The following is a 25562-nucleotide window of genomic DNA, read 5'->3' as shown; positions in this document are numbered from 1 at the left end:
CGTGCCTCTTATTTCTTTACCATAAGAAAGTTTCTTGTCTCTCAAAGTTTGTTTCAACTTCCTCAACCTGGTGCCCATCCTCTTCTGGAGATGACCAACACATTCCAGTTTTGTGATAATCTTCTCACCATAAGGCTGAGCGGCCACTACACTGTATACGCTTTTGCGTAACATCACCTAATAACTTAGTGTAACACACTCCTGTTTCGTTCACAGATCGACTAAAAATTTCAGTAGCAGCAGAGGCCTCCAAACCACCACTTGTTCCTTCATAATTTCAGTCAGAGATATGCCCTTCTTCATTCTTTGATTTGCACTTATAAAAATGTTTGGTTAAAATCTCGAAATCTCTTACCTTTCCAGTATCCACACTGGTCACCATGGCAACAGAATTCTTAGAACTGTAGCCGCGCCTCTGCCAAGTGCCATCAAAAGCTACTGGTACGTCAGTCATAGCATCGTTTATATCAACGGCTTTGTTTGCAGTACCCTTCATTGACTCACATGCAACAGATTCCAAAGCAGTGCCAATACATCCAGCATACTTATTGATTTTACAAGGTGGGCATGGCATATTCATCACGGCACACATTGTTCCTGCTGCAGTGTGTCCTTTGCCAGTAAATCCATAGAACCACCTAACATTTACTTCAAAATAATTATCATTACATTTGCCAGAATTCCAAAATTCTATATTTACAACTGGCACAATTAATGGTAAGTTTTCTTTCTAGTCCATTTGATACCTCACTCTCTTCATGTAAACTAACTGGCCCTCCACATATTTTACAACACACACATCCACCTAACACCCTTGTTAAGACGTGTAAATCTATCAGAATATAAATTAACCTACCATTTACATCACTTTAGTTTTGAGAAAACTGTGTATCAGAACATTTTATTTTAATCTTCGTAGCACTAATGGGTGTTTCTCTAGATACTGACAAGTTTGCCTGTATTTCATTATCTTTAACTTCATACGCCAGAAGTTGAACACAATGTTTCTCTTTATTCGAAAAACCTACTACCATGAAATCCACGTTTCTTAAAAACACTTCGTTTTGGCGTCCTACTTAACTTTTTGAGAGATTTACCAATCTATTTGTCACTTTACCTCAGGAAAACGTTAGCACTGCTACATACAACGCGTGTTTATACTATGAAACGACACGATACTGTTTCTGACAGTGCTATCAATACAAACAATTTAACCTTTATAATACAGCATTCCGCAGCCGGTGTAGATTATACTTAAAAAACAAATAAAATTTTTTTCCGTTCTATCTCCCCTTAACTCTTGTTAAGTTAGGGGTGCTTCGATGGCAATTTTATTTCCATTTTTCAGAACATGTCCACCTACTTGGATACTATAGTCCCAAACACCTCTCACGAACAATCCGGCGCTGCTATATTGTGCGAATACCCCTAAGTATATGTCATATTACAGGGTATTCTTTTTTATTGTGAGTAACTGTTATATGTTACCATAAGCTCAACTAGGCTGATATAAGACAGGTCCTGGAAGTCCTGTTCTGGAACCTGTGGAAAACTAAAATAATTCTTCAACGCATTTCAAGTATATTTCCGAACTGGCTATGGATCACAAAACGAAGTACACAATGAGATGGAAAGTATCCTGACACCTGGCAGAAAATGATAAGTTCGTGGCACCCTCCATCGGTAATGCTGGAATTCAATATGGTATTGGGCCATCCTTATCCTTGATGAAAGCTTACACTGTCGCAGGCATACCTTCAATACGGTGCTGGAAGATTTCTTGGCGAATGGCAGCACATTCTTCACGGAGTGCTGCACTGAGGAGAGGTATCGATGTCGGTCAGTGAGGCCTGGCACGAAGTCGGCGTTCCAAAACATCCCAAAGGTATTGTATAGGATTCAGGTCAGGACCCTGTGCTGGCCAGTCCATTACAGGGATGTTATTGTCGTGTAACCACTCAGCCATAGGCTGTGCATTATGAACAGGTGCTCGATCGTGTCGAAAGATGCAATCGCCATCCCCAAATTGCTCTTCAACAGTGGGAAGCAATAAGCTGCTTAAAACATCAATGTAGCCTGTGCTGTGATACTGCTACGTAAAACGACAAGGGGTGAAAACCCCCTCCATGAAAGCCACAACCACACCATAAGACCACCGCCTCCGAATTTTACTACGCACGCTGGCAGATGACGTTCACTGGGCATTCGCCATACCCACACCCTACCATCGGATCGCTACATTGTGTACCGTGATTCGTCATTCCACACAACGTTTTTCCACTGTTCGGTCGTCCAATGTTTACGCTCCTTACAGCAAGTGAGGCCTCGTTTGGTATTTACGGACATGATATGTGGCTTGTGAGCAGCTGCTTGACAATGAAATCCAAGTTTCGTCAACTCCCGCCTAACTGTCATAGTACCTGCAGTGGATCCTGATGCAGTTTGGAGTTCCTGTGTGGTGGTCTGGACAGATGTCTGCCTATTACACATTACGACCCTCTTCAACTGTCGGCAGTCTCTGTCAGTCAACAGACGAGGTCGGCCTGAACGCTTTTCTGCTGTACGTGTCCCTTCGCGTTTCCACTTCACTATCAAAAATGCTCAAATGGCTCTGAGCACTATGGGACTTAACATCTGAGGTCACCAGTCCCCTAGAACTTAGAGCTACGTAAACCTAACTAACCTAAGGACATCACACAAATCCATGCCAGAGGCAGGATTCGAACCTGCGAACTTCACTATCAGATAGGAAACAGTGGACCTAGGGATGTTTAGGAGTGTAGAAATCTGGCTTACAGACGTATGACACAAGTGATACCCAATCGCGTGACCACGTTCAAAGTCCCTGAGTTCCGCGGAGCACCCCATTCTGCTCTTACACGATGTCTAATGACTACTGAGGTCGCTGCTATGGAGTACGTGGCAATAGGTGGCAGCACAATGGACCTCATATGGAAAACGTATGTTTTGGGGGTGTCCGGATACTTTTGGTCACATAGTATATACTACACGAGTCTTTTGACAAATCTGATGTGGCTGAATGTACCTAATGTAAGAGATGCACTGAAGTTGAAACTAAATCCGCACTCGAGACAACTTTTTGATGTCTTCATCCAAAAATATTCATTGATAATACCATCGAAACCTTCTCGCCGTTGAAACATAAACATAGTGAAAAGTGTGCAGCTTCACCAAAGAAGGGTTATTCTGGATAGTCGTGAGAAGTGAGTCTTCGCAGCTACAATGATTGTAAAAATAAAGCCTGTTTAAAGACTTTAGACCACATTGCTTACAGTTACCAGAACTGTCATATACATATATTATTCTTAATCTCCATCTGAATGTTGGAACTGTTCCTCCGATAGCAGAAACACAAATGAGCCATTCGAGCAATCGACACACAAATAGTTAAACAAGCTTTTTTTTTTTAAAGTTATCTGTTTTGTCATTATGCTACCGCAGTTGCGGTGGCGATGAACGCTTCACGTTTATCGAATACCTAAGTATAGTGTCACAGCGAGTGCCGGAGCAAATCACTGACTCTGCGTCCCACAGCACATCTTTTCCTGTATCATACTACAGCTGAAGCAATTGCACTTGTCATTTTCAAAGTCACCCCAAGTGGACGAGGAGGGGGGACAAAAGAGGAGGGAATGGAGGGGATGTCAGCCAATCCTGTGATATCGATTGCCATCGCACTATCCGCCAATCGCTGTGGGGTCCTGGGGCACTGACATCTCGGCCAATGGGGTGCCAGCACAGCCCACAACACCTCGACCAATTTTAATTTTATATTTCAGAGCATGAGAGTCATCATTCGTTTCTTGTCTGTATGTACACCCAAGTCTCATGTCCTCCACTTGAAAAGGAACTTGTGTCGAGTAGAGTAAATTTGAAAACGGTATTTCCAGCAACCATCCGTCAGAGGAATGTATTCATAGTGGTATACAGCAGTACTGCAATGACTTGATGATGGGAGGGCGTATAACACATTATTCCGATTACCCAGCAATCAACAGATACACTGAGGAGCCAAATAAACTGGTATTCTCATGCGTATTCATATACAGAGATATGTAAACTGGCAGAATACGGCGCTGCTGTCGGCAACGCCTACATAAGACAATAAGTACCTGGCGCAGCTGTTACATCGGCCCTACTGCAACAATGGCAGGTTATCAACTTTGAAGTGAATCTGAACGTGAACCGCGCACGAGCCATGGGATATAGCATCGCCGACGTAGCGATGAAGTGGCGTTTCTCCTGTACAATCACTTAGGAATGTACAGTGAATATAAGGAATTCGGTAAAACATTAAATCTCCGACATCGCTGAAGCCGGTAAAAGAACCTGCAAGAACGTGACCAACGACGAGTGAAGAGAATCGTTCAACGTGACAGAAGTGCAACTCTTACAGAAATTGGTGCAGATTTCAATGCTGGGCCATCAACAAGTGTCACCGTGTGAACTATTCAACGAAACATCATCGATAGGGCTTTGGAAACTGAAGGCCCACTCGTGTATCCTTGAGGGTGCACGACACAAAGCTTTACTCCTCGCCTGGGCCCATCGACACCAACAATGGACTGCTGACGACTGGAAACATGTGTCTTGGTCGGACGAATCCCGTTTGAAATTGTATCGAACGGATGGACGTGAACGTGTACGGAGACAAACTCATGAATCCATAGACGCTGCATGCCAGCAGAGCTGGTGGAGGCTCTGTAATGGTGTGGAGGAAGTGCAGTTGGAGCGATATGGGACCCCTGATAAGTTTAGATATCTCTGATAGGTGACACGTATGTAAGCATCTTGTCTCATCACCAGCGCCCATTCATGTTCATTGTGCATTCCGACTGACTTTGACATTTCCAGCAGGACAATGCGACAACCCACACGTCCATGATTGCTACAGAGTGACTCCAGAAACATTCTTCAGAGTTTAAATACTTCCACTGGCCACCAAACTCTCTAGACATGAACATTATTGAGCATATCTGGGATGCCTCGCAATGTGCTGTTCAGAACTCCACCCTCTCGTACTCTTACGGATTTATAGACAGCCCTGCAAGATTCATGGTATCATTTCACTCCAGCGCTACTTCAGACATTATTCGAGTTCACTCCCAGTCGCGCCGGCCGGTGTGGCCTAGCGGTTCTAGGTGCTACGGTCTGGAACCGCGCTACCGCTACGGTCGCAGGTTCGAATCCTGCCTTGGGCATGGATGATGTTGTGACTTGGCAAGACAGCCAAGCCACTATGAGAGGAAGCCGAAAGGCACGCGTTTAAGCTCACGCAGGCTGGCGTGAGGTCTGGAACAGGTAAAGTAATTATACTATCAAGAAAAGTACGTAGCTGCTGGAATACATAACTTTAATCCATAATTGGTGAACATCGGTCTCACGGTACATGCATCACAAGATAAATAGCAAATGATAATGGCGCCTTGCTGGGTCGTAGCAAATGACGTAGCTGAAGGCTATGCTAACTATCGTCTCGGCAAATGAGAGCGTAATTTGTCACTGAACCATCGCTAGCAAAGTCGGCTCTACAACTGGAGCGAGTGCTAGGAAGTCTCTCTAGACCTGCCGTGTGGCGGCGCTCGGTCTGCAATCACTGATAGTGGCGACACGCGGGTCCGACGTGTACTAACGGACCGCGGCCGATTTAAAGGCTACCACCTAGCATGTGTGGTGTCTGGCGGTGACACCACAGATGTGTGTGTTGTCCTTAGGTTAGTTAGGTTTATGTAGTTCTAAGTTCTAGGGGACTGATGACCTTAGAAGTTAAGTCGCATAGTGCTCAGAGCCATTTGAACCATTTGAACTCCCAGTCGTATAGCAGCACTTCTGAATGCTTGCATGGGCCTTGCACGACATTAGGCAGGTGTACCTGTTTCTCTGGCTCTTCAGTGGATATAAGCAGAAATAACTGCAAATTACTGCAACGCAGCAGACTGGTATGAAGATGCATTACCTGACTGTGTTTCCCAAGACAATGGCTACATTTGCTGGAACTACCTATCTCCACAGCATCACCAAGCAATCAAGGGTCATTGCCTCAATACCTGTGTGCTGAACGTGGCAGAATGTAATACAAGGCTCCTGGGTCCGATTCCCGGCCGGGTCAGAGATTTTCTCGTCGGGGACTGGATGTCGTATTGTCCTCACCATAATTTTGTCCTCATCAGCACTCACGTTGGACGGATATGCATAAAGGTGCACGAACTCTTCAAGGCGATGAGTTACGTTCGCTGGAGCCACCTCTCCCTTTTGAAATGAGTGAGTTATCCAGTACAGGCAGTGACATCCACCCACATTTGAAAAGCAATCATCTCTCTTTATCCCTTATATTTATTAATAGTCATATTCATTATTACTATATTCGTTTACACTTTTGTTGTTTTTTTTTCTCCCTAGCGGCAGACAAACTCGGATGTTTGGCAGTACACCAAATTATGATTTTGTTATTATTACAGCGCTAGCACGATACAGTTAGTAGAACAGCTACTGCATGAACTGCCATAACCACAACAGTCCACAATCCATAGCAGAATGGGACCTCCCTTTCCAGAGAAGGAGGTGCTCCACATCCCAACAGCAGCTGTCCATAAATGCATACTTGCAGCCTTCTAAGTCAAGACATGACAGTATATTTGGACTGTCAAGCAATTAGGAGGAATATAACATGACAGTGAGTGACTGTTAATGGAATTTTCAGTTTTAAGATGACGATGTATAAACATGACCTATGAAAATGTGTGTTTTTATTTATTTTTTCCTCTAGCCCTATCAAACAGAAACAGCACACATTCTTTCACTGTCTGCAACACGACTTAAGGTACGAATCTGTGTCTGTAGCATCAGAGTGTTGTGTCAGCTTCAGGCAGTGGCACAATACAGTTTTCTGTAGTTGTATCCCATTAGTGTTGGATGCGTCCATCCTGAAAAGGCTTACTAATGGTTTTAATCCCAGAAGCCAAATACACACAGTGCAGTTAGTTTACGTCAAACCCCAATGAACTTAACTTGTGACAATGCCGTATATCTCAGTAAGAAAAATTACGTTCTGAGATAAATGTAGAAAATGCACACACAGTCGTTGATATTGTAGTCGGTCTATGTTTGGTAATGAAATTAAGATATGAGAAAGACATATGTTCTGAGATACACAATTGCCAATATACAGGGTGATTCAAAAAGAATACCACAACTTTAAAAATGTGTATTTAATGAAAGAAACATAATATAACCTTCTGTTATACATCATTACAAAGAGTATTTAAAAAGGTTTTTTTTTCACTCAAAAAAAAGTTCAGAGATGTTCAATATGGCCCCCTCCAGACACTCGAGCAATATCAACCCGATACTCCAACTCGTTCCACACTCTCTGTAGCATATCAGGCGTAACAGTTTGGATAGCTGCTGTTATTTCTCGTTTCAAATCATCAATGGTGGCTGGGAGAGGTGGCCGAAACACCATATCCTTAACATACCCCCGTAAGAAAAAGTCGCAGGGGGTAAGATCAGGGCTTCTTGGAGGCCAGTGATGAAGTGCTCTGTCACGGGCTGCCTGGTGGCCGATCCATCGCCTCGGGTAGTTGACGTTCAGGTAGTTACAGACAGATAAGTGCCAATGTGGTGGCGCTCCATCCTGCTGAAATATGAATTGTTGTGCTTCTTGTTCGAGCTGAGGGAACAGCCAATTCTCTAACATCTCCAGATACTGTAGTCCAGTTACAGTAGCACCTTCGAAGAAAAAGGGACCACAAACTTTATTGGCTGAAATGGCACGGAAAACGTTCACCTTAGGCGAGTCACGTTCATACTGAGTTGTTTCCCGCGGATTCTCAGTGCCCCATATACAGACATTGTGACGGTTGACTTTCCCGTTAGTGTGGAAAGTTGCTTCATCACTAAACACAATCTTTGAAACGAAAGATTCATCTGTTTCCATTTGAGCAAGGATAAAATCACAGAAATCGATTCTTTTAATCTTATCAGCTGCATAACTAACCTTTTTCGTAGGACTCTCCATACAGTTGGTTGTGGAATTTGCAGCTCTCTGCTAGCTCTGCGAGTCGATTTTCCTGGGCTGCGAACAAATGCTTGCTGGATGCGTGCTACATTTTCATCACTCGTTCTCGGCCATCCAGAACTTTTCCCTTTGCACAAACACCCATTTTCTGTAAACTGTTTATACCAACGTTTAATACACCACCTATCAGGAGGTTTAACACCATACTTCGTTCGAAATGCACGCTGAACAACTGTCGTCGATTCACTTCTGCCGTACTCAATAACACAAAAAGCTTTCTGTTGAGCGGTCGCTGTCTTAGCATCAACTGACGCTGACGCCTAGTCAACAGCGCCTCAAGCGAACAAATGTACAACTAAATGAAACTTTATAGCTCCCTTAATTCGCCGACAGATAGTGCTTAGCTCTGCCTTTTGTCGTTGCAGAGTTTTAAATTCCTAAAGTTGTGGTATTCTTTTTGAATCACCCTGTACAATGCGCTAAGCTGCAAGCAGTAATATTCTTTGGTCGTGCCATTAAAGTATGTGGAGGAATATAATAAAATTCTTTGCTTCGAATGTGTAGACCAAAATGCAGTCATAAAAATGGGCGAAATAGATTAAAAATGCAGATGTGCGGCTTCCTGACGTTAAGATAAGAAATTACTTCAAACACTTCCTTTTGAGTAATTGCATAAAAGCATTGAACTGGGTTAGAGGTAATGGTTCCATCCAGGGCATCTAAAATGAATGTACTTTCCGCACTTGGATGGCTGAGTTTTTTACATAAAATTGGTACAGTAACCTCTGAGCGATGTAATATCGTCGACACGTCGACACAGCCTTGCTCCAACATTGCTGCAGTATTGCCACAATGCTGCGTAACTTTGTTTGGAAGACACATGGACGTGATATGCCACCCGCTTTGGCTGCCAGTCAGAATATCTACATCTACATCTGCATGGATACTCTGCAAACCACTTTAAGTGCCTGGCAGAGGGTTCATCGAACCACCTTCACAATTCTCTATCTCTCTATCTCGTATAGCGCGCGGAAAGAATGAACACCTATATCTTTCCGTACGAGCTCTGATTTCCCTTATATTATCGTGGTGATCGTTCCTCCATATGTAGGTCGGTGTCAAAAAAATATTTTCGCATTCGGAGGAGGAAGTTGGTGATAGGAATTTCGTGAGAAGATTCCGTCGCAACGAAACACGCCTTTCTTTTAATGATATCCACCCCAAATCCTGTATCATTTCTGTGACTCTCTCTCCCATATTCCGCAATAATACAAAACGAGCTGACTTTCTTTGAACTTTTTCGATGTACTCCGTCAGTCCCATCTGCTAAGGATCCCATACCGCGCAGCTGTATTCTAAAAGAGGACGGACAAGTGTAGTGTAGGCAGTTTCCTTATAAGGTCTGTTAAATTTTCTAAGAGTCCTGCCAATAAAACGCAGTCTTTGGTTAGCCTTCCCCACAACATTTTCTATGTGTTCCGTCCAATTGAAGTTGCTCGTAATTGTAACACCTAGGTATTTAGTTGAATTTACGGCTTTTAGATTACACTGATCTATCGTGTAACCGAATTTTAAAGAGATCCTTTTAGCACTCATGTGGATGACCTCACACTTTTCGTTATTTAGGGTCAACTGCCACTTTTCGCACCATTCAGATATCGTTTCTAAATCGTTTTGCAGTTTGTTTTGATCTTCTGATGGCTTTATTAGCCGATAAACGACAGCGTCATCGGCAAACAATCGAATACAGTTGTTCAGATTCTCTCCCAAATCGTTTATATAGATAAGGAACAGCAAAGGGCCTATAACACTACCTGGGGGAACGCCAGAAATCACTTCTGTTTTACTCGATGACATTACGTCAGTTACTATGAACTGTGACCTCTCTGACAGAAAATCACAAATCCAGTCACATAACTCAGACGATATTCCATAAGCACGCAATTTCACTAAGATCCGCTTGTAAGGTACTGTGTCAAAAGCTTTCCGGAAATCCAGAAATACGGAATCGATCTGAAATCCCTTGTCAATAATACTTAACACTTCATGTGAATAAAGAGCTAGTTGTGTCTCACAGGAACGATGTTTTCTAAACCCATGTTGACTGTGTGTCAATTGAACGTTTTCTTCGAGGTAATTCATAGTGTTCGAACACAATATATGTTCCAGAATCCTACTGAATATCGACGTTAACCATATGGGCCTGTAATTTAGTGGATTACTCCTACTACCTTTCTTGAATATTGGTGTGACCTGTGCAACTTTCGTCGAGCGAACGGTTGTATATGGTTGTTAAGTATAGAGCTAATGCATCTGGATACTCCGAAAGGAACCTAACTCGTACTCAGTCTGGACCAGAAGACTTGCTTTTATTAAGTGATTTAATTTGCTTCACTACTCCGAGGATATTTACTTCTACGTTACTCATATTGGCAGCTGTTCTAGATTAGAATTCTGGAATATTTACGTCTTGTGAAGGCATTTCGGAAGGCTATGTTTAGTAACTCTGATTTGGCAGCACTGTGTTCGATAGTATCTGCATTCATAAGGCGCAGAGAAGGCATTAATTGTTTCTTGCTGCTAACATACTTCACATGCGACCAGAATCTCTTTGGATTTTCTGCCAGGTTTCGAGACCAAGTTTCGTTGTGGAAACTGATATAATCATCTCGCATTGAAGTCCGCGCTAAATTTCAAGCTTCTGTAAAAGATCGACAATCTTGGGGATATTGCGTCTGTTTAAATTTGGCATATTTGTTTCGTTGTTTCTGCAACAGTGTTTTAACCCTTTCGTGGTTGATGGGTCATATATGTCCCACTAACTTTGAGCGCCAGTTCGAGTGTCGGGCTATGTGTTACCCAGCTCTGCACGGTGCTGCCATCTAGAGACGACTGTACTGAACTTAAGAAAAAATCGGGACTGCACTGCAAAGGCAATAGAGAAGCGGTGACCACTTTTGTTGACTGGCGTGTATATATGGCCGCTGCAACGCCACTTATTTGTGTCATTCTTCAGTTTTCGTCATTTCTCACTTTCCAGCGATGTCTGAAGTAAGTAATTCATCTTATTATTAAATTAATAATCATTTTTTAGTACAAATACAGTGTGGAATGAACTTCTCAGCGACTGTACTATCTTATAATCGAAATAAAATTAGTGGGACACATGTATCCTAGCAGACATTATTTGTAAAGATTAGCAAGACAATTGATTAATGGGTATTCATCCAGGAAAAAGAGGGGATCAATGCCCACTTTCTTCCCAGCAAAGAGAGGAGTCTGTAGTGTGCCAGATGACGTCCGGCTCGTGAACGTAGGCAAACATGTACCGAAAGACAGTGGCACTAGGAAGCGATGCAGATTCTGCAGCACAAACTCTAAAGAGAAGAGAACAAAAGTTGTTTGCACTGCTTGTGGTGTACCGCTCTGTGCCACACCATGTTTTTCCAAGTTTCATGGCATGTAAAGTTTTGTAAGTATTGATCATGTATCATGAAAACTGAAATGTAATGAAAATTTTTTACACTGGCTCTACACAAATAAAAAGATTACATGCATGTATAATTTGTAGTTATTTTATTCTCTGCAAAATCCTGTTTATGGCTAAAAAAATAAAATTACAAAATCAGTCAGTCAGCAGAAAAGGTATCTTGCGTTGGTTCATGGGACATGTGTGTCCCACTTCCTGTTGTGAAAAAATGGAGAACTTAAACAATATTTTGGTGGTGAAAATATAATAATGGGACTGAAAAGAAACTGTTATCACCTTAATATTTTAAAAATTTCTAAAAAATGAATTTTATCCATGAAAGGGTTAACCCGTTTCGTGTACCAAGGAGGATCAGCGCCGTCGTTTGTTAATTTATTTGGTATAAATCTCTCAACCGCTGCCGATACTGTTTCTTTGAATTTAAGCCACATCTGGTCTACACTTATATTATTAATTTGGAATGAGCGGAGATTGTCCCTCAGAAAGGCGTCAAGTTCATTTTTATGTGCTCTTTTGGATAGGTATATTTCTCGCTTCTTTGTCGAGAATTTGGGGATTACAATATTCAATCTCGCTAAGACAACCCTGTGTTCACTAATCCCTGAATCGGTTTTGATGCTCGTTATTAACACAGGATTATTTGTTGCTAAGACGTCGTGTGTGTTTTCACAACCGTTTATTATTCTCTCTCTCTCTCTCTCTCGCACTCTCTCTCTCTCGCTCTCTCTCCACCAGCAGCTGCAGTCAGAAGAAGAAGAAAATCTAATTCTGAAGTTCTACTATCGGACATTTATAAAAAGAAGGTGCTCCTCTTCTGCACAGACTACCATTCCTTGTTGATTAAAGGTATCTTTTAACATCACCTCTAGTGTATAAGGAAAAGCTGTTTTATATTCATATATAGTACCCACAGTTCGTATACTTTAGCGGTAACTTAGTCAAAACTATTGCTATGAATAACAGCCATTCGAATGTCATGTCTTATAGGATACGTCTGAGTTAATGAATGGGAAGAAATACAGTCAGCATACATGCTCTTCGCCCCTCAAGTGTGATACATAGCTGTGTGAACAGGATTCCAAATGCAACTTTCGTAGCTGCACCCGCAGCCACCACGTAACAGTACTATCTCAACGACGTGCAGGTGCCTATTAGAAAACATCTGCAATTGCATCAAACAACAGGTGATGTAGTCTGTGCACTTCCATTGTTATGTGGAGTTTTCAGATATATTGCTACAGCAACATGAGAATTATGATTTACAGTGCAACGAAAACCTGTCAGTATGATGCGTATAAACTATACCTGATCCAGAGGTTACTAGGGCATCTGTCAACAGAAACTAATGCTTGGGGATTCGATAGAGTGCATTACATTTTATTTAGTGTGGTAGTGCCACACATGCGTAGATAATGAATGCCTGTGTTGCTCCTGTATTTAGCCTGTTAATCGTATATTATACTCCCAGCAGTGGGACCCAACCGCCTAGAAACAACAAAGTTCATTCACAGTCAATGTGCTATTCCCTCTTTTATATTCCATAATACTAACAATGCCAAACTAAAACTTGAGACAGATTATCTCACAGACGTACATTTATGTTATTTAGCATTCTCAAATTTTCCACTGTAAGAAATTTTACAGCCTTACTTGGTGCAGTTCCAAGTAGAACAAGAACAGAAAGAAGCGTACCCCAAGCGTACCGCACACCTGTTCCGCCAGATGCCAGGGTAAACTTTGGCAAGCCTAAGGCAGTGCATCGTTTCTTGTCGAGTGTGATACAGAGTAATCGAGCTGTGCCACCAGACGGCGCAAAAACACATCGTGTATACAAGATACTAATACACAGACGGTACAGTAAAACCTTCCCAGAGCGGCGTCCGACGGGCATAAAAACATATTGTAAGCACATAATACTAGCACACCTTTGGTGTGGTAAAAACTTCCCACCGAATCAACACTTACAAAGAAATGATAGCTGGAACATACTCTGATAAAAGTACACGTAAAATTTAATGCTAAAATTTATTTCGTCTTTACGAATGAAGCAGTTTAATTCGAAGAAGTGTGAGGAAGGTAATATCCAAATCTTGGAGGGAGCAGCAAAAGAACATAGTTGGCACTGTACGTTTGTCCATCTTCGTTCAGTCTCTCAGTTTATGAAAGATAGGATTTTGAAATGTTAGGAGTTCTTCCTTTTTTCTTGGTTCATATTTTCAGTACATCAAAGAATCATAGATTAGCTTAGTTTGCTTACGAATATCAAAATTTCCAACCACGTTTGCTGTTTCTTTTATTCACCATCACAGTCGTTGGATTAGGTCCGACTATTGGAAGCGGTTTGGGACGACTCGTTTACAGCGACTGTAGTGGACACTTCTTCATTCCGACAGGTGTCGATCGATCGTGAGCGAACGAATTTTCCACCTCTATCGACCCAGCTCGAACGTTACACAGGGCTCTAGTAGTATAAAGAATTTTCTTGGGTGGCCATCTTCCGCAGCAAGCACAGAAATATTGCCGGCCGGTGTGGCCGAGCGGTTCTAGGCGCTTCAATCTGGAACCGAGCGGCCGCTACGGTCGCAGGTTCGAATCCTGCCTCGGGCATGAATGTGTGTGCTGTCCTTAGACTAGTTAGGTTTAAGTAGTTCTAAGTTCTAGGGGACTGATGACCTTAGATGTTGAGTCCCATAGTGCTCAGAGCCATTTGAACCACAGAAATATTATTATTTTATTATTTCGAGCTTTTCTTCATTACAGAGGCTTATCTCCAACATAATAATTTACTTGGAAATTACAATACAAACAATAAACGTTCTTAAACTATATTCTCAAACTATTTCTCCAAGTGTTTCGATCTTGTGTGTCTTCTTCCTCTGCGCCCATTCTCCTCATTGTGAGCTGTACATTTTGGAGCCAGGTGGTCATAGGCCGTCCTCTTCTTCTTCTCCCCTCCGGTTCCCACTCCAGTATCAATTTTGGTATTCTGGTTTCCTCCATTCGTTGTACATGTCCGTACCACTGTAACTTCTTCCTATCCATTACGTCATATATTCTTTCTTTTATTTCCATTCTCCTTATTACTTCGGTGTTCCTTATCTTTTCTTTCCTGGAGATTCTTGCCGATCTTCTCCAAAAGTCCATCTCTCGAGCTTGTAATTTTTTAATGTGCTTCATGTTAATTGTCCATGTCTCCGTTCCATACAGAACCACACTCTCTAATATGAATTTGTATATTAATTTTTTAGTTCTGCTCATTACATTCCCGCTCCATAAGACTGAGTTAAGCATCCCAATGACCCTCCGTCCGCTACTAATTTTTTTATTGATTTCTGACTCTGATTTTCCCTCGATTTCTAAAATGGATCCCAAATAACAGAAACTGTTTATCTTTTTGATTTTCTTTCCTTCAATGTATAGCTCATCTGAATCATTATTCAAGTATTCTGTTTTTTGGTAATTAATCTCCAAACCCCAAGTTTTGTATGCTACTGCTAGTTGATTGCACATATAGTTAGCATCCTCCCCATCTTGTGCTACGACTACTTGATCATCAGCAAATAATAAATGATGTAGGTAAACTCCATCTCTTATTTCTAATCCCATACTGTTACATTTACGAGACCATGTTCTAAGGCTAATATCTATATAGATTTTAAATAATGATGGTGACATGGCACAGCCCTGTAAAAGGCCTTTGCTTGTTCTAAATTTCTGTGAAAGTTTATTACCAACTTTCACTTGGCAAATGTTATCTTTATACATCTGTTGTATAATTTTAATCAAGGAAGGGTTTATGTTTGCCATGTGTAGTGCTCTCCAAAGTAATTTTCTTGGAACAGTATCATACGTTTTTTCTAGATCTATGAAAATTAGTCCTATATTTTTTGATGTTTCCTTATTTTTCTCCAAAGTCTGTCGTAATGTGAAAATATGGTCTACACATGATCTCCCAGCCGTGAATCCACATTGTTCTTCTTGGGTTCTAAAATTTTTTTCCAGTTTGTTTTTAATTACTTTCGCGAAAATTCTCGTTAATGTGTTTGTAACACAAATTCCTCGATAGTTTGAACAAATTTTGCGATCCCCTTTCTTAAATATTGTATTAATGTAACCTAGCTTCATCTCGTTGGGTATTGAATCTCCATGTATCATTTTGTTGAAGAGCTGTGTTATCAGTTTCACAATTTTGTCACCACCATATTTCAGACACTCCAGATTGATATTGCCTGGTCCCGGTGATTTAACATTCTTTCCTGTTCTCAACGCCTGAAGTACTTCACTTTCTAAAATCTGGATCTCATCATTTTCATGTCCTTTATCTTCCCCTGTTCCTTCTTCTAGATATTCTTCTCTGTCCTCATTTAATAATTTTTGGAAATATTCTTCCCATTCCTTTTGTGTTGTCAGTTGGAGATTAGTTTTCTTTTTGTATCCTGTCGAAGCCCTTTCAATACTGACCATGCTTCTTTTGCTCTCCCAAATCCTAATTTGCTATTCACCTTGGCACATGTTCTTTCCCATGCTTCAATTTTTGCCATCCTTATTTTTTTCATAACTTCATTCTTCTTTTCCTTTTATATTGATCTTGTTTCTTCTGATTTATCATTCAACCACTGAAGGAACGCATTTCGTTTTTCTCTAACGAGGACCTCTAGTTCCTCTGACCACCACTCTGCTGCACGGTTGTGGTTGCTATCTTTTTTACCCAACACCTCTGTTGCTATGATTTTCACATTAGCTTTTATATAATCATATATTTCCTCTGTACTTCCTTCAAATGATTCAACCAGTTTCCTTTCCATCCATATTTGTTTTGTAAATAAAAACCGCCCTATCTTGCTGCACTGTATTTTACATCTCCCAGACACGTTTCGCCTTTTTTACTTTAAGGTATCATCAGTGTGATGTAGAACGATACAGTTTTGTTTTGATAAGTATTATTTGTGGATTAGAAAACAGTCCACGTCTCGTTACTTTAATGTAAATAAGTGATTACTTAGAGTTCTTAGAGTTTTTGGTTGCCATCTGCATTTCCTTTCATCTGGTCACATGCTGGAGGTCGCACTAGAGCTTTGTGTAAGAAACATAAGCATGTTTTTATGTTCCGAACTTGTTTGCCCTTATTGTTGTAAAGCACTATCAGCCTTCTCTAGGTAATTATAGATATTTCATCAAAAACTGAGAGTTCAGCACGTATCTATTATCAGTTTCCTACGTGTCTAATCCTGTTTGGTTTCTTTACGTATATGTTGCCAACTTAACGAAGTACATGCTGAAAGCTAACGTCTATTGAGTTGCATTACCTGTCAGTAAGTATCTATCGCTAGTTATTACTATATGTGTATGTCGGTATACTTACGGGATCGTTATTATTTCTGAACTAGCACAATGCACAGACGTTCTACGAGATACTATTGCCTTAACTATCACAGCTACAACACTCCATAGAAGAATGGGACACCCTCCCCCTCCCCTTATCTGATGCTCAACCAATAGGAGGTGTTCCGCGCACTAATGTGCAAATCACAGCATAACAATGAGTGGCTATTACTGTAATTGTCAGCTGTAAACTGACGATATGTAAATATACACTTTAAAAATGTTTTTATTTTAAATCCTATCACTCAGTAACCGTAATCACAGTGTCAGCTTATAATACAGTTTCAAGTATGAAACTGCATCAGAGTCTTGTATGTGTCAGCTTCTGGCAGTGGCACGATACAGCTTTTTATGATTATATATCGTTAATAGAGACTGTGTATAGGCTCATACATGTGACTAATAGATATGAATGCTAGAAGACAATTTCCATAAAACGTCACTAAACTAAAGTTATGAAAATGCAATATGTCTCAGTAATAAAAAATAAGTTGTAAGACAAATGTAGAGAATACACAGTCCTTGTTATTGCAGCCGATATATGTCAATGAAATTAAGATATGGAAGAAAAAGACTTGTAGTCCGATAAACACAACTGCCGATATACAATGTTCTAAGCAATAATCAACAATATACTTTAGTGGTGCCATTAAGGCATGTAGTGGAACTTTAAAAAAATTATTTGCTTTGAATTGAAAAAGCAGTCGTAAACGTGACCAAAACAGACTAAAAACTTCAAGTGTGTGCCTGTACGACGTTGAGATTTCAGATTATTTCTAGCAACTCCTTTTGATAAATTGCATGGATGCCTTAAACTCGATTAGAAAGTATAAATATTTACTAGGTAACGAAGCGTTGCTGCCCCTGATGCAAGACAGCAGCCATATGAGTACTGAGAACATAGTCAGAAAAATAACCAATAATTTGTGAACCTCTGGCTCTGTGTGTACAACAGCCAGCGGGCGGAAGGTGAAAGTAGGTGCAGGCCGCAACGCTCTACTCTTACGCCTCCGTAACAGATTTGAGGTACTGCCCACTGCTAAAAATACTTCTGAGCCAGCAAGGGCTGCAGCGACCGGTCTTCCTCAGAGGCCCGGACGAGCGCAGAGGGTGGGATTGTTTGTACTTGGGAGCTCCAGTGTTAGGCGGGTGATGGAGTCCGTTAGGGATATGGCATCTAAGGACGGGAAGAATGCCAATGTGCACTCCGTGTGCATACCGGGGGGAGTCATCCAAGATGTAGAAAGGGTTCTTCCGGATGGCATGTTGGATACAGGGTACAGTCAACAGCAGGTGGTGGCTCATGTCGGCACTAATGACGTTTGTCGCTGTGAGTCGGAAGAGATTCTCTCTGGTTTCCGGCGGCTCTCTGAGATGGTGAAGACTGCCAGCCTTGCTAGCGAGATGAAGACAGAGATCACCATTTGCAGCATCGTCGACTGGACCGATTGCGGACCTTTGGTACAGAGCCGAGTAGAGGTCTGAATCAGATGCTGAGACGGTTGTGCGACAGTGTAGGCTGCAGATTCCTTGAATTGCGCCATAGGGTGGTGGTGTTTCGGGTTCCGCTACACACAGGAGGCGGCTACACGGGTAGCAGGGGCTGTGCGGCGTGGACTGGACGGTTTTTTAGGTTAGTCAGTCTCGGGAAAAATAAAAAAGGGCTCCAGTCTCAAAGGGTACAGGGCAAAAAAACGACGAGAATCGACCAAGCAACAGTCGGTATTGTAGTTGTAAATTGTCGTAGCTGTGTTGTGCAAGTACCAGAGCATCAAGCGCTGATAGGAAGCACTGAAGCTGAAATAGTTATAGGGACAGAAATCTGGCTAAAGCCGGAGGTATATTCTGCCGAAATTTTTACAGAGGCGCAAACCGTGTTCAGAAAGGATGTTGTTGCTGTTGTGGTCTTCAGTCCTGAGACTGGTTTGATGCAGCTCGCCACGCTACTCTATACTGTGCAAGCTTCTTCATCTCCCAGTACTTACTGCAACCTACATCCTTCTGAATCTGCTTAGTGTATTCATCTCTTGGTCTTCCTCTACGATTTTTACCCTCCACGCTGCCCTCCAATGCTAAATTTGTGATCCCTTGATGCCTCATAACATGTCCTACCAACCGGTCCCTTCTTCTTGTCAAGTTATGCCACAAACTCCTCTTCTCCCCAATTGTGTTCAATACCTCCTCATTAGTTATGTGATCTACCCATCTAATCTTCAGCATTCTTCTGTAGCACCACATTTCGAAAGCTTCTATTCTCTTCTTACCCAAACTATTTATCGTCCATGTTTCACTTCCATACATGGCTACACTCCATACAAATACTTTCAGAAACGACTTCCTGACACTTAAATCTATACTCGATGTTAACAGATTTCTCTTCTTAAGAAACACTTTCCTTGCCATTGCCAGTCTACATTTTATATCCTCTCTACTTCGACCATCATCAGTTATTTTGCTCCCCAAATAGCAAAGCTCCTTTACTACTTTAAGTGTCTCATTTCCTAATCTACTTCCCTCAGCATCACCCGACTTAATTAGACTACATTCCATTATCCTCGTTTTGCTTTTGTTGATGTTCATCTTATATCCTCCTTTCTAGACACTGTCCATTCCGTTCAACTGCTCTTCCAAGTCCTTTGCTGTCTCTGACAGAATTACGATGTCATCGGCGACCCTCAAAGTTTTTATTTCTTATCCATGGATTTTAATACCTACTCCGAATTTTTATTTTGTTTCCTCTACTGCTTGCTCAATATACAGATTGAATAACATCGGGGAGAGGCTACAACCCTGTCTCACACCCTTCCCAAACACTGCTTCCCTTTCATGTCCCTCGACTCTTATAACCGCCATCTGGTTTCTGTACAAATTGTAAATAGCCTTTCGCTCCCTGTATTTTACCCCTGCCACCTTTAGAATTTGAAATACAGTATTCCAGTCAACATTGTCAAACGCTTTCTCTAAGTCTACAAATGCTAGAAACGTAGGTTTGTCTTTCCTTAATCTTTCTTCTAAGATAAGTCGTAAGGTCAGTATTGCCTCACGTATTCCAACATTTCTACGGAATCCAAACTGATCTTCCCCGAGGTCGGCCTCTACCAGTTTTTCCATTCGTCTGTAAAGAATTCGTGTTAGTATTTTGCAGCTGTGACTTATTAAACTTATAGTTCGGTACTTTTCACATCTGTCAACACCTGCTTTTTTGTGATTAGAATTATTATATTCTTCTTGAAGTCTGAGGGTATTTCGCCTGTCTCATACATCTTGGTCACCAGATAGTAGAGTTTTGTCAGGACTGGCTTTCCCAAGGCCGTCAGTAGTTCTAATGGAATGTTGTCTATTCCCAGGGCCTTGTTTCGACTATGGTCTTTCAGTGCTCTGTCAAACTCTTCAAGCAGTATCGTATTTCCCTTTTCGTCTTCATCTACATTCTATTCCATTTCCAGAATATTGTCCTCAAGTACATTACCCTTGTATAGACCCTCTATATACTCCTTCCACCTTTCTGCTTTCCCTTCTTTGCTTCGAACTGGGTTTCCATCTGAGCTCTTGATATTCATACAACTGGTTCTCTTTTCTCCCAAGGTCTCTTTAATTTTCCTGTGGGCAGTATCTATCTTAACCCTAATGAGATAAGCCTCTACATCCTTACATTTGTCCTCTAGCCATCCCTCCTTAGCCTTTTTGCACTTCCTGTCGATCTCATTTTTGAGACGTTTGTATTCCTTTTTGCCTGCTTCATTTACTGCATTTTTATATTTTCTCCTTTCATCAATTAAATTCAATATTTCTTCTGTTACCCAAGGATTTCTACCAGACCTTGTCTTTTTACCTATTTGATCCTCTGCTGCCTTCACTACTTCATCCCTCAAAGTTACCCATTCTTCATCTACTGTATTTCTTTCCCCCATTTGTGACAATTGTTCCCTTATGCTCTCCCTGAAACTCTGTACAACCTCTGGTTTAGTCAGTTTATCCACCTCCTTAAATTCCTACCTTTTTGCAGTTTCTTCAGTTTTATTCTACAGTTCATAAACAATAGATTGTGGTCAGAGTCCACATCTGACCCTGGAAATGTCTTACAATTTAATACCTGGTTCCTAAATCTCTGTGTTACCGTTATATAATCTATCTGATACCTTCTAGTATCTCCAGGATTCTTCCATGTATACAACCTTCTTTTATGATTCTTGAACCAAGTGTTAGCTATGATTAAGTTATGCTCTGTGCAAAATTCTACAAGGCGGCTTCCTCTTTCATTTCTTTCCCCCAATCCATATTCACCTATTATGTTTCCTTCTCTCCCTTTTCCTACTGACGAATTCCAGTCACCCATGACTATTAAATTTTCGTCTCCCTTCACTACCTGAATAATTTCTTTTATCTCGTCATACATTTCATCTATTTCTTCATCACCTGCAGAGCTAGTTGGCATATAAACTTGTACTACTGTAGTAGGCATGGGCTTCGTGTCTATCTTGGCCACAATAATGCGTTCACTATGCTGTTTGTAGTAGCTTACCCGCACTCCTTTTTTTTATTCATTATTAAACCTACTCCTGCATTACCCCTATTTGATTTTGTATTTATAACCCTGTATTCACCTGACCAAATGTCTTGTTCCTCCTGCCACCGAACTTCACTAATTCCCAATATATCTAACTTTAACCTATCCATTTCCCTTTTTAAGTTTTCTAACTTACCTGCCCGATTAAGGGATCTGACATTCCACGCGCCGATCCGCAGAATGCCAGTTTTCTTTTTCCTGATAATGACGTCCTCCTGAGATCCGAATGGGGGACTATTCTACCTCCGGAATATTTTACCCAGGAGGACGCCATCATCATTTAACCATACAGTAAAGCTGCATGCCCTTGGGAAAAATTACGGCCGTAGTTTCCCCTTGCTTTCAGCCGTTCGCAGTACCAGCACAACAAGGCCGTTTTGGTTAATGTTACAAGGCCAGATCAGTCACTCATCCAGACTGTTGCACCTGCAACTACTGAAAAGGCTGCTGCCCCTCTTCAGGAACCACACGTTTGTCTGGCCTCTCAACAGATACCCCTCCGTTGTGGTTGCACCTACGGTACGGCCATCTTTATCGCTGAGGCACGCAAGCCTCCCCACCAACGGCAAGGTCCATGGTTCATGAGGGTGGGGGGGGGGGGGGAGAAGGATAGATTAAATAAAGTAGGTGGTGGTGTTTTTGTGTCTGTTGGTAGTAGTTATCTTGTAGTGGAGTTGATAGTTTCTGCGAATTACTATGGGTAGAGGTTATACTCAACAGCCGTACCAAAATAATAATTGTCTCCTTCTACATACCCCAGACTCAGATGTTATAACAGCTGTACGGTTCAAAGAAAACTTTAATCTCATTACACACACGTACGCCACTCATACAGTTATAATTGGTGGAGACTTCAATCTACCCTCGATTTGTTGGCGAAAATACATGTTCAAAGCCGGTGGTAGACAGAAAACATCTTCCGAAATTGTACTAAATTTATTTATTTATTTAATCTTATGGCTAGGGCCCCACGACGGGCAGATCGTTCGCCACGTGCTGGTCTTTCAATTTGACGCCAATTCGGCGACCTGCAGTCGATGAGGATGATGATGAGGACAGCACAACACTCAGTCCCTGGGCGGAGAAAATTCAGCCGGGAATCGAACCCGAGCCCAGAGTATTGACAATCCGTCACGCTGACCATTCAGCTACCGGGGGCGGACATTGTACTAAATGCTTTCTCCGAGAATTACTTTGAACAATTTCTTCGTGAGTCTACACGAATTCTAAATGGTTGCGAAAACACCCTTGACCTCCTAGCCACAAATAATCCTGATCTAATAGAGAGCATCACGACGGATACAGGGATTAGTGAACACAAGGTCACTGTAGCTAACCTCAATACCATATCAATCAAAACCACTAAAAATAAACGCAAAAATATATATTGAAAACACCAGATAAAAATTCGCTTGATGCCTTTCTAAAAGAGAGTCTCCATTCCTTCCAAGCTAATTATGTAAGTGTAGACCAGATATGGCTCAAATTCAAAGATACAGTATCGACAGGAATAGATAGATTCATACTGCATAAGTTAATAAGAGACGGGTACACAAAACACGTCTGAACACTGTTGCAGAAGCAACGAAAAAAGCATGCCAAATTCAGAAGTACGCAAAATCCCCAAGATTGGCTAAGTTTCACGGAAGCTCGAACTTTAGTGCGGACGTCAATGCTAGATACTTTTAATAGTTTCCTCAATGAAACATTGTCTCAAAATATGGTAGAAATCCCAAAGAGATTATGGTCGTATGTAAAGTACGCCAGTGTGAGGAAACAGTCAATACCATCACTGCGCGATAGGGATGGAAATGTTAGCGATGATGGTGCCACTAAAGCGGAGTTACTAAATACGTTTTTTCCGTAATTCCTTCACGAAAGAAGACGAAGTAAATATTTCAGAATTCGAAACCAGAACAGCTGTTAGCATGAGTGACATAAAAGTAGTTATCTTAGGTGTTGCGAAACAACTCAGGTCACTTAAGAAAGGCAAGTCTTCCGGTCCAGATGGTATACCAATCAGGTTCCTTTCAGAGTACGCAGACACAACCTCTCACTTGATGAAAGATCTGTTCCTAGACTTGAAAGTAGCACAGGTCACACCAATATTCAAGTTCGGAAATAGAAGTAACCCCCTTAATTACAGACCCATATCACTGACCTCAACTTGCAGTAGGATTTTTGAGCATATACTGTACTCGAACATTATGAATCACCTTGAAAATGACTTATTGATACATAACCAGCACGGATTCAGAAAATATCGTTCTTGTGCAACACAGCTAGCTCTTTATTCCCATGAAGTAATGAGAGCTGTCGACAAGGAATCTCAGATCGATTCCATATCCCTAGATTTTCAGAAGGCTTTTGATACCGTTCCTCACAAGCGACTGTTAAACAAATTGCGTGCATATGGAGTATCGTCTCAGTTGTGTGACTGGATTCGTGATTTCCTCTCAGAGAGGTCACAGTTCGTAGTGATAGACGGTAAATCATCGAGTAGAACAGAAGTGATATCTGGCTATCTGCAAGGTAGTGTCATAGGCCCTCTGCTGTTCCTTATTTACATAAGTGATCTAAGTGATAAAATGAGCAGCCCCCTTGGATTGTTTGCAGATGACGCTGTAATTTACCGTCTAGTAAAATCATCAGATGATCAATTCCAGTTACAAAATGATCTAGAGAGAATTTCTGTATGGTGTGAAAAGTGGTAATTCGCACTAAACAAAGAAAAGTGCGAGGTCATCCACATGGGTACTAAAGGAAATCCGATAAATTTTGAATATAAGATAAATCGCACAAATCTAAGGGGTGTCAAATCGAGTAAATATCCAGGAATTACAATTAAGAGCAACTTAAATTGGAAAGACCACATAGATAATATTGTCGGGAAGGCGAAAGAAAGACTGCGCTTTGTTGGCAGAACATTTAGAAGATGCGTCAAACCGACTAAAGAGACAGCTTACATTACACTTGTCCGTCCTCTGCTTGAATATTACTGCGCGTTGTGGGATCTATACCAGGTAGGATTGATGGAGGACATCGAAAAAGTGCAAAGAAGGGCAGCTCGTTTCGTGTTATAGCGCAATAGGGGGTGAGAGTGTCACTGATATGATACGCGAGTTGGGGTGGCAGTCACTGATGCAAAGGCGGTTTTGTTTGCGGTGGGATCTACTTACGAAATTTCAATCACCAACTTTCTCTTCCGAATGCGAAAATATTTTGTTGACATCCACCGACGTAGGGATAAATGATCATCATAATAAAAGAAGAGAAATCAGAGCTCGAACCGAAAGATTTAGGTGTTCCTTTTTCCCACGCGCCATTCGAGAGTGGAATGGTAAAGAAGTATTATGAAAATGGTTCGATGAACCCACTGCCAGGCACTTAGGTGTGAATTGCAGAGTAACCATGTAGATGTAGATGTGAACAGTTGCTGTTAAATTAGCACTAGTGAGTAGACCAAGCCAGTCTAGGGAACAGTAGCTGGCGATGTGAGCGATCTTGGCGTCAGAGAATCTACAAAGTATGTATCTTCCATACATGGATGGCTTCGATTTTACATAATCTTGGTATAGTTTAACCCTGAGCAACATAACATCATTATGATGACATCACACTCTTGTTGCAACATTGTTGACACGTTATCGCCGTATCATCGTATTATGACGTGGAACCTGCATGGACGCAATGGACCACTCGCTTTGGCTGCCGATCTGCATATGACAGATGGCACGTGCCCCAGCCTCGCTGCGACTTTGTCTGACAGATCCACCTGTCTGGTATATCAAATGCGTGCGTATGATGACAATCATCAGTTCTCTCCCTGTCTCTGCCTCTCTCTTCTGGCATCTGCAGTTAGAAGAAGAAAAAATACTCTGCTCCATTAGCAGACATGAGCATCTTAGGAAGATGGCGTTCAGGTCAGGAATGGAAGCCACTGTGCACTCGTCATGTCTGCCGGGGTGGCCTTATGCGAGGTGTCGTGCCGCCTTGACTGCAGCTACCGAGGTTGCAAGTTGTAGCTCACGCCTTCATCATCGACGCCTATCACATGGATTCTGAGGCCATCCTCAGTTCATTCA

This window comes from Schistocerca nitens, chromosome 5, assembly GCF_023898315.1.
Source record: "Schistocerca nitens isolate TAMUIC-IGC-003100 chromosome 5, iqSchNite1.1, whole genome shotgun sequence".
NCBI classification, from domain to species: Eukaryota; Metazoa; Arthropoda; class Insecta; order Orthoptera; family Acrididae; genus Schistocerca; species Schistocerca nitens.
The sequence above is the reverse complement of the archived record's forward strand: the minus strand, read 5'-3'. Positions refer to the sequence as shown.